Below are 7,508 nucleotides of genomic sequence, written 5' to 3'. Positions count from 1 at the left end.
TTCATCATTGCATTCAATTGTTCCTTTGCATCATAACAACAACAAAAAAATCAATACATACATTGTTATTATTCAAATATTGCAAAAAACAATACCTACGCATATAATTTCCAACATAATATAATACTAATCCATATGATGCCAACATAACATAACAAAAAAATATGTAATTCATTGACTTTTAGCCCTTGACAATTCATTGATCAATAGAAGTATATACAAAAGTTACCTCCTACTTACATACAATTATACAATTCAAATAAATTTATTAATAGAATTATCCTAATCCATCAATTAGAATTTTGTTGCACGTATCTCTTATGAGTTCCTCATGTGGGGTGTGCCAGCAACTCTTGGGTGCCAACAGTACCAACAGCTTGCAATTTGTGAAGGCCACATGGTAACAACTCCATAGCCCTTTATAATCTTAACTCCTCAAATGCTGACACTAAGCTCATTACCGTAGAATTCATCTCAGTATCTCACCAATGAATTAGTTACTTAGTTCTATCATTTGTTCATGAGCTTGGCCATTTTTTGTTCCTTTTGTCATTATGTCAAACAGTTGTTGATCTTTACTAAAACTAACACTTAATGAAGCAGTTAAAAGTTTCAGGACTCGATAATTTCAGATTTTAAACAACTAATGACAATTAAAATCAACAACTTCACTACTATATTCCTCCAAAAGAAACTTTCAACAGTCCGAATTTTAGCCAAACAAGGAGAAAAGAAAGAGATAGATTACCTGATGTCACCTGATGTCGCAGGAGAAAGAAAGGAGCGGGACTGGTGGTGCGGCAGTGAGGTGCGGTGCCTTAGGAGGAGATGAGTAAGTGGGGCGAGAGGAGAGGCGGACTTCATCAGCGTAGAAACCGTAGCGTGAGAGGACAAAATTCTAGCGACAGTGGCAGAAGGGAGGAGAGAGGGCGGGAGGTGGGGGAGCAGATCTGACGGAAAGGATGGCAAGAAAACCCTAGCAAGGTTGGGGCACGGGGAAATGAAAGAGAAAGAGGGGGGTCTCTACTGGACCGTCCAGTGAATGGAGATCCGAAAAAAATGAATCCAGTGAAAATTTTGAAATCAAATCAGTCTGAGTTTGCACGAATCTTAAAGGAGATCCAAGGGACCAAAACACAAAGCATAGAAGGCCTTTTGCTTTGCAAAGTAGAGTAGCCTTACTCTATATATATCTATATCTATATATAGAGTTAGGCTGGGGTGCTATGGATAGCATAGTGGCCTCTATGCTACGGCTCAATATTCGAGTTTTCAAAATCCAAACGGTCGATCCGAACCGTTCATCTTATTCTCCATATTAATATCTGCTTGGAGACCAAATTTTATAATTTTCTGAATTTTTTTACTATTTATTAAGCCACTTTGAAAATCGCTAATCCAACGGTTTTACTGTTTTGTGCAGCCACCGTTGGATCAACAATTTTGTAAAATACTTAATAAATAGTAAAAAAATTCAGAAAAATGTAAAATTTGGTCTCCAAGCAGATATTAATATGGAGAATAAGATGAACGGTTCGGATCGACCGTTTGGATTTTGAAAACTCGAATATTGAGCCGTAGCATAGAGGCCTCTATGCTATCCATAGCACCCCAGCCTAACTCCTATATATATATATATATATATGTAGTCTAGGGTGAGTTGCGAAGTAAAACGCGTTTCTACTTCACGCTGTATTTTTATTTTGAAAGTCCAAATTACCGATCCGAACCATTAGATATTTAATCCATATTGAAATGTGCTTGGAGACCAAATTTTACATTTTTTGGAATTTTTTTACTATTTATTAAGCATTTTTTTAAAATTGTTGTTTTGCTGTGAACAGTAAAAAACAATAAAATTTTCTGGACCATCAGATCAGCGACTTTCAAAATTGCTTAATAAATAGTAAAAAAAAATTCCAAAAAATGTAAAATTTGGTCTCCAAGCACATTTCAATATGAAGAACAAGATGAACGGTTCGGATCGACGTTTTGAACTTTAAAATCGCAAAATATGTGCGTGAAGTAAAATAGTCGCTTTACTTCGCAACTCACCGTAGCCTAGCTCTATATATATATATATATATATATATATATATATATATAGAGAGAGAGAGAGAGAGAGAGAGAGAGAGAGGTAGGCTAATATACAATCGATTGTTCCCAGCCTCCCGTGCAACCAAGTCGTTTTCTGATTTTTAAAGTTCAAATGATCGATCCAAACCGTTAGATGTGATCTTCATATTAAAATGTGCAAGAAGACCAAATTTTATATTTTTTGAAATTTTTTTACTATTTATTAAGCTACTTTGAAAATCGCTCATCCAACGGTGACTTAACCAAACAGTAAAATCAGAAGCTACAGTTGGATCAGCGATTTTCAAAGTGGCTTAATATAGTAAAAAAATTCCAAAAAATGTAAAAATTTGGTCTCCTAGCACATTTTAATATAGACATCACATCTAACGGTTTGGATCGATCATTTGGACTTTAAAAATTGAAAAATGACTTGGTTGCACGGGAGGCTAGGAACAATCGATTGTTTATTAGCCTACCTCTATATATATATATATATATATATATATATATATATATGAGTAAGGCTTGGGTGCTATGGATAGCATAGAGGGCCACCGTGCTACGGTTCAATATTCGAGTTTTCAAAATCCAAACGGTCGATCCGAACCGTTCATCTTGTTCTCCATATTAATATGTGTTTGGAGACCAAATTTTACATTTTTTGAAAATTTTTTACTATTTTTTTAGCTAGGTAGAAAATCAAATATCTTAATGGTGCAGAATTTTTTAGATCAAGTGATTTTCTACCTAGCTAAAAAAATAGTAAAAAATTTTCAAAAAATGTAAAATTTGGTCTCCAAACACATATTAATATGGAGAACAAGATGAACGGTTCGGATCGACCGTTTGGATTTTGAAAACTCGAATATTGAGCTGTAGCACGGTGGCCCTCTATGCTATCCATAGCACCCAAGCCTTACTCTATATATATATATATATATATATATATATATATATATATATATATATATATATATATATATAGATAGGCTAATATCAAAACGTTTGCACCAACCCTTCCCGTGCAACCAAGTCATTTTCCGATTTGCAAAGTCCAAACGACCGATCCGAACCGTTAGATGTTTAATCCATATTGAAATGTGCTTGGAGACCAAATTTTACATTTTTTGGAATTTTTTTGCTATTTATTAAGATGGTTTGAAAATCGCTGTTTTTATTAAAATTCTGCACCACTGGAAAACAGCGATTTCAAACCATCTTAATAAATAGCAAAAAATTCCAAAAAATGTAAAATTTGGTCTCCAAGCACATTTCAATATGGATTAAACATCTAACGGTTCGGATCGATCGTTTGGACTTTGCAAATCGGAAAATGACTTGGTTGCACGGAAGGGGTTGGTGGAAACGTTTTGATATTAGCCTATCTCTCTCTCTCTCTCTCTCTCTATATATATATATATATATATATACAGTTATGATATATAATCTAGATATATGTTAGATTTTTTATTGAGGGTCATGATACTGGTAAATATCAGAAATTAATATTACGCACTGGTATTAATTGTACCTAACTGGTGAAATTATTAATTATTATTACTAGGATAAGAAAAACTTATGTGGTACATGAAGCACATAATTAAAGCGGACCGGAGATGTGTGAATTGGGCTAGCTATATATATATATATATATATATATAGGGTCTGTCTAAATTGCTGCTGGCAGCAGTTCTGCCCAGGTGCTGCCGGGGCTATTTTTAGCCGTGTGATGTCCAAACAACAAATTCAAACCGTTAGATGTTTAATCTATATTATAATCTACTTGGAGACCAAATTTTACATTTTTTGGAATTTTTTTACTATTTATTAAGCTGGTTTGAAAACCGCTAATTTCAGTAATTTTCTGCAGCATTGAAATCAGCGGTTTTCAAACCAGCTTAATAAATAGTAAAAAAATTCCAAAAAATGAAGTGTGTGTGTGTGTGTGTATTTGGATTTGGGTTAGATAGAGTGAGAGGGAGGGCAATAAAAAGAATGGACAGTTGCAACCACTTTGTGGGCTAGAAAAGGATGCGCTTAAATTAGTGGATAATACTTGTACGCATTTCCACATGCTCTCTCTTCTTCTCTTTTTTTCATTGATGGGTTAAGCTTAGCTATTCATTTCCAATCCGATTCTCATTCATTTTTTTCCGGGGACCATGCATGCATTGCAGTCCCCACTAATTGATATGCTTGTTTTGCATGAGCCAATTCATGTAACTTTCTCAATTTACACAACAAAGTATCTAGGATTCCATTTCGGTCGCATATATATATATATATATATGCAGCATGCAGTACGTCTAAGAATTTACTTTTCAATATATATATATGAGTAGAACTAGGGTGTTCTTAAGCTCACCAAAGTTTTTGGTGAGCTTAACTCCAAAATCTATCAAATCGGTTTCAAATAACGAATTCGAACCATTGGAACCTGCTTACCTTACGAGTGATGCGTCTACCTGTGAAATTTTTAAACATTCGAATTAATTTAGTATAAAGTCAAGCGGTCAAAAAACGTTCAAAAAATGAATGCACTAAAATTAATTTATTAACCTTCTAATTTTGACCGATTGACTTTAAACTAAATTAATTCGAATGTTTAAAATTTTCACATGTAGACGCATCACTTGTAAGGTAAGCAGGTTCCAACGGTTCAAATTCGTTATTTGAAACCGATTTGATAGATTTTGGAGTTAAGCTCACTAAATACTTTGGTGAGCTTAAGAACACCCTAGTTCTACTCTATATATACATATATATATATATATATAGAGAGAGAGAGATGGACTATGGTACATTGCAATGCATAGGTATTTTTGTGCATTGGACTAATAATCACCGGATTCAAAGTTTAAATGACCGATCAGAACCATTCATCTTGTTCTCCATATTAATATGTATTTGGGGACCAAATTTTACATTTCTTGAAATTTTTTTACTATTTCTTTAGATTTATTGAAAATCGCTGTTTTCAGCAAATCTGGACCATAAAAAAACAGCGATTTTCAATAAATCTAAAAAAATAGTAAAAAAATTCCAAAAAATATAAAATTTGGTCTCCAAGCACATATTAATATGGAGAACAAGATGAACGGTTTTGATCGGTCATTTGAACTTAGAATCCAATGATTATTAGTGCAATGAACAAAAATTCCTATGCATTGCAATGCACCATAGCCCAACTCTATATATATATATATATATATATATATATATATGGGCTACGCTACTAAAACGCGTTTGTACTCCACGCCGTATTTTCATTTTGAAAATTCAAACGACCGATCCGAACCGTTAGATGTGATCTCCATATTGAAATGTGCTTGGAGACCAAATTTTACATTTTTTTGGAATTTTTTTACTATTTATTAAGCATTTTTCAAAATTTCTGTTTTGCTGTTAATAGTAAAAAACAGTAAAATTTTCTGGACCATCGGATCAGCAATTTTAAAAAATGCTTAATAAATAATAAAACAAATTTAAAAAAATGTAAAATTTGGTCTCCAAGCACATTTCAATACCGAGATCACATCTAACGGTTCGAATCGGTCGTTTGGATTTTCAAAATAAAAATATGGCAGCGTGGAGCACCAACTCATTTTACTCCATGGAGTAACGTAGCCCATCCCTATATATATTTATATACACCAACATATATTATATATACTTATATGTATAAAGATCACACACACATACACAGATATATATATTGAGAATTCATTCTAAGTTATTATCAATTGTTCATGAAAAATTAATGAAAAGATCGAAATAGAAGAGGAATTAATGTTTGTATGACGGCTATAAATATGATGGTACGTACATCTCCTTAATTAATTATATACTAGATGTAGCTATCTATCTATATATATATATATATATATATATATATATATATATATGTATATATATACCATCAATATATATGGAGAATTATATTATTTAATTAAGTCGCCTTCTGTCTATATATATTATGGTAAAATAAACTAGTAATGAGTACGTACGTACATACGTACATGCATGCATCTTATATTGTAGTCGACTGCATCACCGATAGTGTACCGGCCGGTATATATAATTAATATATACCAATTGATAATTAAAGCATTTATTAATTGGTAACAATATTGGGAATCCAGGCCAATTGTAACATAATTAAATTGTACATATATAGTATAGCTCCAATGAATTTAATTATTATTATTATTATTATTATTATTATTATTATTATTATTATTATTATTATTATTATTATTATTATATTGGCTTAAGGAATCTTACCACTTGCATGCACGTCTAGCTAACTGATGTGTTTAAAATATTCATAGGAAGATCATATGGAGCACTTAATTAATTAATAGCCTAACACAGATTTGTGGTGGTTGTCGGTCGACTGATAAATCTAAATATATATATAGGCTAGCATGTGAATTACTCATCTTTCATATCTTCCAATTCTCCGAGCCAAACCATGCAACAAGCTAGTCTATCTCTTATATATTATATATTAAAGTTCTATTTTGAATCCATTAATTAAAAATGTTCCTAATTAAATTTATATACCCATAATATATATACCTTAAATAATAATAATAATTAAGATGAATTAGAATTAGAATATACAAAAGCAGCTCCGCACAAATATTAATATAAAAGAAAATTGGAGATGTGAGACGACTCGCCAGACTATGTCCTAGTGATGAGTACCGCCACAGAAGATCACATATATATATATATATATATAGTGAGTCCCCATTTATATCTGGCAGCTGGAAGCATAACTTGTGAGATTTAACAAACTGGAAACAGATGGAACACCTTTGGCCTTTAATTGGGAGCTAGATGTGATGTCACCCATGTTAACAGTTTGCAATTTCTAATTTCTAACGTTAATTAATTCATTCATGATTGTTCATGTGTGCCATGATCCAATTTGCATAACTTTTAGTTTAGACGCCTATACGCTCCTCTGTAAAAATTATTCCAACATGACTACTCGCATAATACTCATTACTACATCCATCGACAATCAAATTAATTAATCACCAAATAAATTAAAGTGTCTGTGTTCCTTTCATTAATTATTATTTTCTTTTCTTTTAGAGAAAAATAAAATAAAAGAAAGATAGAGATCACTTATTACAGTTTTAGACTTTAATTAATTACCGCACACTACTACAACAACAAAATCTTCCAACGCCCATTTGCTAACAGTTGAAACTGATTATATGGTATAAAGTCGAACTTTGTAGGAATAACCAATTTATGCACTCACTTTATATGTATGTTTTGCAAATTATCAAAAGGATGAAATTGTTGAATTAGACCACAATCTACCTATTTATTTGACCATATCATTTACAAAACATATATTAATTGAATTTTACAGTTTTTTTGTCTTCAGATATTGTGCAGGTTCATGACTA

This window comes from Carex rostrata, chromosome 6, assembly GCF_964058835.1.
Source record: "Carex rostrata chromosome 6, lpCarRost1.2, whole genome shotgun sequence".
Classification (NCBI taxonomy): Eukaryota; Viridiplantae; Streptophyta; class Magnoliopsida; order Poales; family Cyperaceae; genus Carex; species Carex rostrata.
Note: the sequence above shows the minus strand (reverse complement) of the source record.